The following is a 12,618-nucleotide window of genomic DNA, read 5'->3' on the forward strand; positions in this document are numbered from 1 at the left end:
GTCCGTGTTGTTCTGCGCTAACGTTAAATTGAAAGAGTTCATTCGCTAACGCTAACGATAAGGATGCATCAAAATGTCAATTGACAATAAAATGAATTTTAAGGTCCATCTCATATTTAAGGGGACTGAAGAGAGGGCCTGTTCAAATATTACGTAACGCGAAAAATGTTGTTTTTAAGAACCCCCCACCCCCTGGTAACAATCCGTAACAATTATCAGAACCACCCCCACCCCTATGCGTAACGTGTACACAGTCAGTTTCAATTACCGAAGTCGGTAAAATTTTACTGACTTTTTGAACAGCTTACTTAACTCGGTAATTTTCAATGCAACTGCACTAATAAAAATCCACACATTTTTATTGGCAAAAATCTAAAGAAATTTCCAAATAAATTTTATGTGTGCGTTAATAACCACCCGCTATAGGAGAATCCACATAAAGGTTATTAGTTAATAACGGTTATGTGTGTTTCCACATATATGCTATGCGAATTCACATAGCCGTTATGTGGGAAATGCTATAGTCAAAATTTATATGTCCCACACATAATGGATATGATTGGATTTTTGTCAGTGTGAAAAGTCGGTAAAGTTATAAATATTTCAAATGTCAAAAATTACCGTATTAGTCAGTAAACTTTAATACCGACTTTTCAGTAATCTTTTTGTTTACTTTGATTTACCGAAATTTTCAGTTAAATTATATTTCAAAACATTGGGGAAAAAACATTGTAGATTATCCAGAAAGATGTTATAAATATTTGTGAATATGCTATTTGAAATTGCCTCCTTTCCCGCGTTTTATTTTATAACTTGGGCAAAAATCCAAACATCCTTTGGATTGGTATTTGACTTGGTATGACTGCTTCGATGAATTCAACGCTGTGTGAAAAATCTTCCGGGCAGTAATCTCAAGCCTGATAGTTTTCACATTATCGCCAGGTTCAGTTTCTGCACCACAGGTAGAGAAAAGGCAGCAGCCGACTTAGCAAAACCACGTTGCGATGGATCGCGATGGCTTGATTCGTTGCGCGAACAAGAGGATTGTGGATCGCCTAGCTTTATATTCCAGAATGCGCAATTGCACAACTTCCTGCAGTACAATCCTCTTCGGTTTCCTGATACCGGTTCTTTGTCGAATTGTTTTTTGGGAGCGTTGAATCCTTCGGAACGGCCTACCATTACAAACACACTTTTTTCATTTCGGTGCTCGGCTTGGTGAAGTTGGGAGGAACATGAAAATTTCTGACAGGTCAATCCCACAAGGTATTTGATAATTGTATTTGACATTTTCTTTTGAAGAAAAAGTCGGTAATAATTGAAAAATACTGAATTGTCCGTATTCATTTATACCGACTTTTATAATTCAATTCAGTGAAAGCAATCAAATATGAAAAACTCGGTAATAACATTTACAGTTTTCGGTAATTCAATAAATTTATAACTGAACTTCAGTAAATAATTTGAAAAAATACATTTTTTTTCGGTATTTTTTGTGTTTTGCAGTTCGAGTCAGTAAAAAAAAATACCGAACAAGCAAGCCGTGAATAAGTGTGTAACAAATACGTTTTTGTTAGAAAAATTCTTATTTTAGTAGAATACGAAGCACGGTGCTTTAAATATTATCTTTTGTATATTTCATGCTTTTCAAAGATAACGAATATTTTTTGAATTTTTAAAAATATTTTTCCCTTTGGAAATAACTTGTTACGCGTAACAATATTTCGAAGGACCCCCACCCCCTATATTTTGCGTAACAAAGCGTAACAAAAATCAAACAACCCCCCACCCCCTATTGCGTTACGTAATATTTGAACAGACCCAGAAGGCTATGCATGCAAGGCTATATAAGCCATTTTATAGAGCTTGCTGACGTCCTTAGGGATGAATGACCGCCTGAGTTAATATCCCTCAAAAACAAACCATCATCATCTTGCTGACGTCAAATCATCTTTCTCTTTGAAGCGCATATAATTAAAACGAAACGTTTCCCGATGAAAACAAATCCTATCCTTTATATGCGCTTGAAGGAGAAATATGATTTGACGCCAGCAAGCTCTACTGTCTACTGTTGGGGCCCTCCTTAGCCGTGCGGTAAGACGCGCGGCTACAAAGCAAGACCATGCTGAGGGTGGCTGGTTTCGATTCCCGGTGCCGGTCTAGGCAGTTCTCGGATTGGAAATTGTCTCGACTTCCCTGGGCATAAAAGTATCATCGTGTTAGCCTCATGATATACGAATGCAAAAATGGTAACTTAGCTTAGAAACCTCGCAGTTAATAACTGTGGAAGTGCTTAATGAACACTAAGTTGCGAGGCGGCTCTGTCCCAGTGTGGGATGTAATGCCAATAAGAAGAAGAAGAAGAAGAAGCTCTACTGTCTATCCGGAATACCCGGCAAAGTCAGAACGCTTTTTATACCGAAGTTGGATTTTTCCCAAGATACAGGCAATTTTCCCAACTTCGGAAGTAGTGCGCTGGATTTGCCTAAAGATGCGCTAAACAACGCATCAAACAGATATATTTAACTTCGGAAGAAATTTCGATTCGGAAGTCCCAACTTCCGAATTCTAGTTGGTGCTTTGTTCCAGATAGACAATATTGCGCATAAATCCCAAAATTTTATTCCCACCTTTAGGTTTCCGCGCCGAGCACTCAGCGCCAGACTCGGCGACAAGGGAAGAGTTATCAAGTTGGTAACCCTGATTTTTGACAATTAATGTCGATTGGTTGTGTGAGTGCACCGATGTCAGAAAATAGAACTTTTAGCTGATTTTTTTTATTCTTAAATGCAAGTGTTGACAGTATTATTTATGTATGAGTGAATAACATGTACAAATGTTCTATCGGGGAAGCAGTCGCTGAAAACAAGTGTCAATGTTTTCAACGACGAAACGAAACGTTTCAATGCAAAAAGCAAAAATAAAAATTTATACATTTTTATTGGCGAAAATCTAAAAAAATACAAATAAATTTTATGTGTGCGTTAATAGCCACACGCTATAAGAGAATCCACATAAAGCCCCAACCGCAATACAACGGAACGGCGACGGAAACGGAAAACTTTGTAGGAATCAAGACAATCGTCACCTTGTGTTGATACACCTTGTGCAACAGCGAGTGGGCGAAAAAGGCTTTATAGTATCAGGCAACCCTATTTTCTATGCCACTGCAGACACGCCGATATCAGTGTAATTTTTAATCTTTGTTATACCGTTGCCAAGTAAAGAGCGTTTCATTAAAGGTTTATATACCGTTGTATTTTCAATCGTGCTTTTTTATTCGTACCGAAGGAAGTGTTATCCCACTGTTTGTCTCCCAACCAACAGGTTTTGGGCCCAGTGGATGATCGGAAACGCGGAAGTGATCTGGTTTTCGAAGTTTTACGGTTTCGGTGACGGAATTGATACGCTCGGGCAGTGCGATCATTCGGATCAAGTGGTAGTCTATTCAAAATGGCTGACATTTCGAAGCTCTCTTTCATACGGCTGGGTAACAGTAACTGGCAGTCGTGGAATTTTCGAATGCGCATGTTGCTCATTCGAGAAGAACTTTGGCATGTGATTACCGAACAAAAGCCGGAAGATGATGACGAAGATTGGGTGCGTGATGACCAGCGTGCGCTGGCGACAATCGGTTTGTGCCTGGAGGAATCCCAATACAATTGCCGGAAATTTCTGGCACTACAGAAAAGTGATTCGAAGCAGAATGGCAGATCGGCACCTCCGAAAGCCAAACAAGTTCAGAAATCGAGTGAACCGTTGTGCTTCATTGCCGGACATACAGTGAAGAATGCCTGGATTCTGGACAGTGGTGCATCATGTCATATGACCAGCGATAGAAGCTTTTTCACGTGTCTGTCTAATCATATCGGTGCCGATGTTGTCTTAGCAGACGGTAACAAAACCAAAACGGCTGGTTCGGGCGAAGGTGTCATTCGCGGAATTGATGGTGACGGAAAAGTTGTTGACATTCGCATAACCGAAGTGCTATTTGTACCGGGTTTGGATGGCAATTTGCTTTCGATTGGAAAAATGGCGAGTAAAGGTTTGGAAGTGCGTTTCACGAATACCGGATGCGAAATAGTCAACGGTTCGGGAAGTGTTGTTGCAGTTGGCGAACGTTTCGGAAATTTATACAAGCTAAGTGTAGCCGAACGCGCGATGCAGTCAGTCGGGGACTGCCACAGTGAGAAGTGTCGTCATCTGTGGTACCGAAGATTTGGCCACCGGGATGTAGACGCTGTTGACAAAATAAACAAAGAGAACCTCGGGAGTGGTATGAAGGTGACGAAATGCGTAAAAGAAGAAGTTTGTGAAACCTGTCTTGAAGGAAAGCTTACTCGGAAGCCTTTCCCCAGTGTTGTAGAGAAGAAGTCAAAAAATATTCTGGAACTAGTTCACACAGATTTGTGTGGACCGTTCAACAATATCACGCCAAGCGTCTACGTGCTGAGGGAAAAGTCGGAAGCCAAAGATAAGGTGATGGAGTACGTGTCGTTCTGCCAGAACTACTTCGGAAGGAAGCCTAAGATCATCCGATCAGATGGCGGCGGTGAGTACATTAACAATGATCTAAAACGTTTTTATTCGAAAGAGGGCATTGTAGCCCAGTGTACTACGGCATATTCCCCCCAATCCAATGGAGTAGCGGAGCGAAAGAATCGTTCCCTCCAGGAGATGGCTTCTTGCATGCTCCTGGACGCCGGCATGGATAAACGGTACTGGGGCGAAGCCATCCGAACTGCAGCATATTTACAAAACCGACTACCATCGAGAGTAGTCGACGGTACACCGTATGAACGGTGGTATGGTCGAAAGCCGGAATTGAACCATTTGCGTGTATTTGGGAGCGATGCGTACGTCCATATACCTGAAGTTAAGCGAAGCAAGCTGGATCCTCGTTCAAGGAAGCTGACATTCGTCGGATATGCCGAGGACCGGAAGGGCTATCGATTCTTGGACCGTGCCACTGATACCATAACGCTGAGTAGAGATGCTACCTTCATTGAATGGGACTACGGGATGACACAAGTGGAACTACAGAGTTACAAAAAGGTCAATCGAAATCAGCGGCGGATGGAAGATAACGGAGCATCAGCTGAAGTGTGGACCGATGCTTGTGAGAATGAGGATTATGGAATATCGGACGGTGAAATTTCGATTCAGGAGGAGCGACGCCCCGAAGAAAAATTGAAGCAGTTACCGGACAGGAACACGCGAGGTACTTTACCCTCCAAATTGTCCGACTATGTAGTGGGAGTTGCGATGTATGCTGTAGAAGAACCAACAACTTTTCGTGAAGCCATGGAGTCACCGGAAAGGACATTTTGGCAGCGTGCTATGGAGGATGAAATGAAGTCTCACGAAATAATCGGAACGTGGGAACTTGTGGAGGCACCATCGAATCGGAGGATAATTGGCAGTCGCTGGGTCTTCAAGGTTAAACAAAATGAAAAAGGAGACATTATTAAATATAAGGCGCGAGTGGTAGCCCAAGGTTATGCCATTGACGAATACATAGACGGAGTGGTGGCCATTTTTTCGGGCACCACTATATACCCCTGGGGAGTGACGGATTACAATTATTACAATCACTCGACCATTGAGAAGCCCCTCAATCCAAATCACGTCAGTTTGACAACAGTTGTCATTTCCATTTTTGTTTACCTCCTGTTTCTGATTCAAAAATCAATGAATCGAGACGAGTTTGTTTAATCACGGTGGAAACCAATGTTCTGAAGCCAAAACAAGAAACACAACAGCGGTACACTCGAGGTCGGGGAGTGAAACGTACCAGCAATGGCGCTAAAGTGGTACCCACCAAGAAAATTCATCCTCGAGCGATTCCCGACCCGGATCCGCCGGTTCAATACATTTCGTCGGTAATTGTGGATGGTCAGGATGTTTACTATACATACTCAAAAAGTAGGCGACGATAGTTCGGAAGCAATTGGATTAACGGAGGAGGAGGAGGATGCCTGCGATTGTGTCGTTAGACTTTGATGGGACCTACACGGACGACGCGCCGGAGGGGTAAGAGCAGCTGCTGAAGGATGACCAAGAGTACTATAATGTTGAACCGCTGGAGTCAGATGTTTGTTTAATCTGCTTGAGTTGTCGGACCTCAAGGACCACATTGTGGACGCACGACGGATTGAAGAGCAGATCAAAGATATGGCATGTGAATATTGTAACAGAATATTTTCGGATATTAAGACCCTGGGCGTGGACCGACACATCGGTAAAATACACTTCACAAGATCACCTCAATGGACACACTGGGGATCGTGTTTACCAATGCGGTGAATGCAAAGATCAGCGTATGCCTTCCGGATGGGATGTCTGGTGCACAAAATCTTCGACCATGTGAAGCTGAACGGCGTATACGTGTGCCCCGGGCTGTCGAGCGGCACAAGTACCGGCACAGCCGAGTACTGCACCAGTAGCAGCAACAGCACCAGCACCAGCTAGATCTAATAATGGGACACAGCGGAAGAAGAAATTCCGTCAACGCCGGTAAGACATTTTATTTTTTCAAGGAAAATGAACGAAACAAATTTCTCAATGTTTTTGAAAGCTTCTCCAAAACCGAAACGTGGATCAGTCGCTTTCGTCTGTACCACGAAACAAGAAGAAATTTTAATATTAATTTACGGTAAGCCATTGACATTTCTTTTACAATTATGTATAGTTTTTTCAAAAGCTCCAGAAACAAGTGAATGTTGTTTCGATTGATTATGTCATATTGATTTTACTTTTGAACACATAGGCTTTGGTCCGATTCGCGAATTAAAATCAAATTAAACTTAAAAATGACAGTTATATATGATTTTCTATAATTTTTATAATTTTCAAATAACCCTACTCGCAGAGCAAGATTACTTTGACCGATGTTGAATCGTTTTTGATAGATGTTTTGACGGTCTTACTGGGTAGCACCAGCCATTCTTATGAGCGGGGATTTTTTAATTTTCGAACTGTCACTTTTAAGTTTAATTTGATTTTAATTCGCGAATCGGACCAAAGCCTTAAAAAACAATACAAAGTACGAAAAAGTCCTCTTGAAAGAAATTTATATAAAAATGAGAATTATATTTCGGTAATTCCTATTTCAAAAAATGGGATTTGGTTCGTTATTTAGGGGGCAGGCCATAGTAATTTATGTATTCAATATGAATGTAATGTTTTTAAACATATCAGGCATAATTTTTCATAAGGACGTATGTAACAAAAGTAAACAAAACGAGATTTTGAATACAACATGACAATCACACGCGACTTTATATAATACTCATCGATTTTACTGATTTTAGATCTTAAAATTTTTTAATACAATCTTTTACGAATCGACGTATGTAGAATTTTCTATTTTTGAAGTCTCACTGTTACATACGTCGCTTTAACATATGGGAACTAAGAGCGACCATGTGAATATCATGTTGTATTAAAAACCTCGTTTTGTTTACTTTTATTACATACGTCCTTATGAAAAATTATGCTTGAATTTGAATTTAATTAATTATTTATTCATTATTAATGAAAACTATTTTCCAGGTCAACAGGTCAACAGCTTCGTCTTGATGGACGATCGCATAGTTGATGTAATTTCCTTGGAAAAACTTATTCATCTCGGACAGTCAAATGCCTAAGCAAGCTGATTTGTTTATGCTGGATCTCTGACACTGAGCTGGCAGGTGGATTGGACGACGGACATCTGATGATGTTCAACGTGGACGACGGTGACGAAGAGACTATGAATCACGAGTTAAAGCAAAATTTGCACAATAAACATCCGGTGCCTGCCGACTTGCATGTTGATTACGGAGGCGGATGAATTGGGTTTGCACAAGTACCCTCAGCAGTCAGAGCACAATTGTTATTAATAAAGGTGGAGTTTGGAAGCATTTGATCGGTATGGTCACAGTGGAAACGGAAGACCCCATTCGAGAAGCAAGCAAACAACCGCGTCCTGAAAAATAAAAGAAAACAAGCGATACGTTCTGGTGAACAAAACCGATAACAATATGAGCACTCCTTGCCAAATAAACAGAAGGATGATTCACAATTAAAGCCAGAGGGAATCAAAACGCCATTAACTCAGAAAATAAGAAAATGGTAAATAATTTGAAATTAATGATTTATTGGTTTATTATTAATAAAAACTGTTTTCAGGTCAAGGAAGGAATTGTGGCCGTACGTGAAAACAGCTGGACAGGCGGTCTCCAGGCGCGCACGTTCCTTATCCACATGAGTTGCACGTGGCCCATTTCCTCCGGAACTTGAACTTTCTTGTGCCTCAACACGGAACCAAAAACAAAGTCACTACCGAAAAGTTGTTGCACTCAGGATGTTGCACTCACTCATAACCTGCCAATCCAGCTAGTTGACGTAGATGTGGATCAGTAATCCCAGTTGAGTAACCGCGAATCGAATCCGAAATCTGCTGCGTGATCTGGTCAAGCTTCTCAAGATCATCGGGTCCGATCCAAGATACTACCAACAAGGACGACTATCACCGTAATTCAAGCCCAATCAGGAATCGCAGCACTCGAGAACCCGGTTGGAGATCAAGAGATGCGATTAATGCTATGGAGCAGCTACATTAACGTCCGCTGGCAATGCTGTCTTTAGGGCAAACGCCAGCGTTGAAGCCTCGTCATCACCAGCAATTATTGACCTGGAATATAGGATATCGTCAGTAGAAGATTATTACCCAGAATAATATTTAATTAATAATAAACATGACAGTTTAGTATAGCGTACTTCACTTGGTTCGAATATGTAATGCATTTAACACACATTTAAATATGAAAGAAAACCATCATTTTGAGAAATATAGTACACATTTAGTTCTGAGAGTAAAATGTTATTTTGAAAGGGTAAATACACATTTAGTTTTTAGAGGAAATCGTTATTTTGAAAAGTCGGCTCTTGTCAAAGTTCATTTTGAAGTGACATATTTAGAATTGTAAATTCAACAATCTTATACTTTCTACTGAAAATCACTAACTGATTTTCTTAATTTTACCAACGTTTCTTTCAATTTCACCAACGATTTTTTATTTGTGTGAAGTTAAAGTAATTTTTCATTTGACTTTGATATTATCCCAAATGAATTAAAATAACAAAAACCTCATTTTTATTTTAAATGCGTCGAATTGTACAACTAAATACTGAATTGTTATTCAGATAACTAGAAAGCATAGTAATTTTTACTGCCAAGTTTGTCTTTGAAGCCATAGTAAAATTAACGCATTTTGTGTTCGTTATAAACACGGTTTGTAGTCTGCACAAATTTAGTGGCGTGTTTTCAATTTAACCCTACAATATAGTAATTTTAACTGTAAAGCTACTCTCAGTGTTGAATGAAATCCTGTCGGACAAGCCGATGGATGAGCGGATAGAGAACATTCACACACAGTTGGAAAAAGTTAAAACGAGACAAAATTGTATTGAAAGTGTGACCATCTCCAACACCGGCTTGCACAATGAAAAATATATTTTATAGGGTAACAGCGGTGCGGATTTAGGGATGAATATAAAATTAATGACCAGTTAATTCCGTCTAAATATATAATAAATCGTTATAGTTGTTCACTAGTCTGCAAGATAGATATAAAGATAAATGCGATACTGACTGATATGATGTAATAAATAGGGGAACTGCACCTGGATTTAACTCATGGCTCCGATGTTCATCTCATCAAAAACAAACAAATTAATGGTTGAATGGTTGGTTGCTTGAGTGGTTGACTGGTTGGTTTACTGGTTGATTGATTGGTTGTGGTTATTTAGTTGATTGGTTGATTAGTTGGTCGGCTGGTTAGGTAGTTGATAAGTTGTTTTGCTTGGTTAATTAGTTGGTTGGTTGCTTGATTGGTTGATTAGTTGGTTGGTTGCTTGATTGCTTGGTAGATTGGTAGCTTGTTTGACTGGTTGGTTACTTGATTGGTTGGTTGATTATTTGGTTGGCTGCTGCTTGATTTGTTAGTTGGTAGTATGGTATGATTGATTGGTTGGCTGCTTGACAGGTTAATTGATTGGTTAGTCGGCTGGTTAGTTGATTATTTGTTTTGTTGGTTGCTTGGTTGATTAGTTAATAAGTTGATTGGTAGCTTGCTTGAATGGTTGGTTGCTTGATTCGTTGGTTATTTGGTTGGTTGGTAGCTTAATTGGTTGGTTATTTGGTTGATGGGTTGCTTTCAGAGCATAAAATATTCACTTTCATGAAGCACATTCACTCCGACTTTTGACATTCGTGTTTTTATTATTCAAAACATAGAATGACTTACTCAGTTTACTTCTTCATAAATTCATTCAATTGATTACCACTGAGTATGGTAATTGCGCGCGAAAAAAACAAAATTAGCCTTGATTATATTGACATTTGACGCTAAAAATGCCCCTCAATTGAACGTCGGGATTAGATCTATGCGTGTAGTTAAATATTTAAATCATCAAAAATGTGTTCAGTTTTACGATTATTTAATAATTTGTGATATTCAAATAAATACTCACTGACCCATATTCATCATGAAAATTGACGGTGCAGAGCCGAACATGAATATGTTTAGAAGTGAAGTGACAAAGAAGGCCGATGGGCTTCATAAAAAATAATCGAATATTTATAGCTCTGGTTGCTTTACCGTTTGATTGAATTGTTGGTCGGCTGATTGGTTGATTAGTTGGTTTTTTTGGTTTCTTGATTGGTTGATTAGTTGATTGATTGATTGATTGGTTGGTTGCTGCTTGATTTGTTAGTTGGAATAATGGTTGATTGATTGGTTTCTTTTTTGTTTATTGATTACTTGATTGGTTCATAATTTGGTTGATTGGTTGCTTGAATGGTTGATTAGTTGGTTGGTTGAATGATTGCTTGGTTGATTGGTAGCTTGCTTGAATGGTGGGTTGCTTGATTGATTGGTAGTTTGCTTGAATGGTTGGTTATTTGATTGATTGCTGCTTGATTTGTTAGATAGTAGAATAATTGATTGGTTGGTTGATTGCTTGCTTGATTGGTTGGTCGGCTGGTTAGTTGACATGTTGTTTTGTTGGTTGCTTGGTTGGTTGATTAGTTGATTCGTTGCTTGATTGATTGGTGGCTTACTTGAATGGCTGATTGCTGGATTAGTTGGTTGGTTATTTGGTTGATGGGTTGCTTTACCGTTTGATTGAATGGTTGGTTGATTAGTTGTTTTGTTGGTTTCTTGATTGGTTGATTAGTCGATTGATTGGTTTGTTATGCTTGATTAGTTAGTTGGTAGAACTGTTGATTAGTTGATTCCTTGATAGTTGGCTGGTTGCTTAATTGGTTGGTTGGTTGCTTCATTGTTTATTGGTTGCTTGGTTGGTTATTTAATTGATTGGTTGCTTGATTGGCTAATCCAGCAATCAGCCATTCAAGCAAGCTACCAATCAATCAAGCATCGAATCAACTAATCAACCAACCAAGCAACCATTGAAGCAACGAACAAATCAACTAATCAACTAACCAGCCGACCAGCCAATCAAGCAACCAAACAATCAACCAGTCAAACAACCAATCAACCAAATTACCAACCAATAAATCAATCAACGAACAATGAAGCAACCATCCAATCAACCATTCTACCAACTAACAAATCAAGCAGCAATCAACCAACCCATCAACCAAACAACTAACCAATCAAGAAACCTAGCAATCAACATATTAACCAATCAACCAAGAAACCAACAAAACAACTAATCAACTAACCAGCCGACCAACAATCAATCAACCAGTTAAGCAACCAACCAGCAATGAAGCAACCAATTAAGCAACCAACCAACTATAAACCATTCAACAGTTCTACCAACTAACAAATCAAGCAGCAACCAACCAATCAATCATTCTACCAACTAACAAATCAAGCAACCAACCAATAATCAGGCAACCAACCAACTAATCTACCAATCAAGTAATCAACAAAACAACTAATCAACCCATCAAGCAACCGACCAACAATCAACCAACCAACTAATCAACCAATCAACTAATCAATCAACCAATCAGGCAACCAATCAACTGAATAATTAACTAGTCAACGATTCCAGCAACCAACCAATCAAGCAATCAACTAATCAGCCATTCAAGCAACCAACAAAACAACTAATCAACTAACCAGCCGACCAACCAACCAATCAACCAGTCAAACAACCAATCAACCAAATAACCAACCAATCAAGCAACCAACCAACTATGAAGCAACCAACCATTCAACAGTTCTACCAACTAACAAACCAAGCAGCAACCAACCAATTAATCATTCTACCAACCAACAATCAACCAACCAACCAATCATGCAACCAATGAACTAAATAACCAATCAATCAACCAACAAACAATGAAGCAACCAACCAACTATCAAGGAACTAACTAATCAACAATTCTACCTACTAACAAATCAAGCAACAACCAACCAATTAACTAATCAATCAATCAATCAACTAATCAACCAATCAAGAAACCAACAAAACAACTAATCAACCAACCAGCCGACCAATCATTCAATCAAACGGTAAAGCAACCCATCAAGCAAATAACCAACCAACTAATCCAACAATCAGCCGTTTAAGTAAGCAACCAATCAATCAAGCAAC

The sequence above is a fragment of the Armigeres subalbatus genome, chromosome 1 (assembly GCF_024139115.2).
Source record: "Armigeres subalbatus isolate Guangzhou_Male chromosome 1, GZ_Asu_2, whole genome shotgun sequence".
Classification (NCBI taxonomy): Eukaryota; Metazoa; Arthropoda; class Insecta; order Diptera; family Culicidae; genus Armigeres; species Armigeres subalbatus.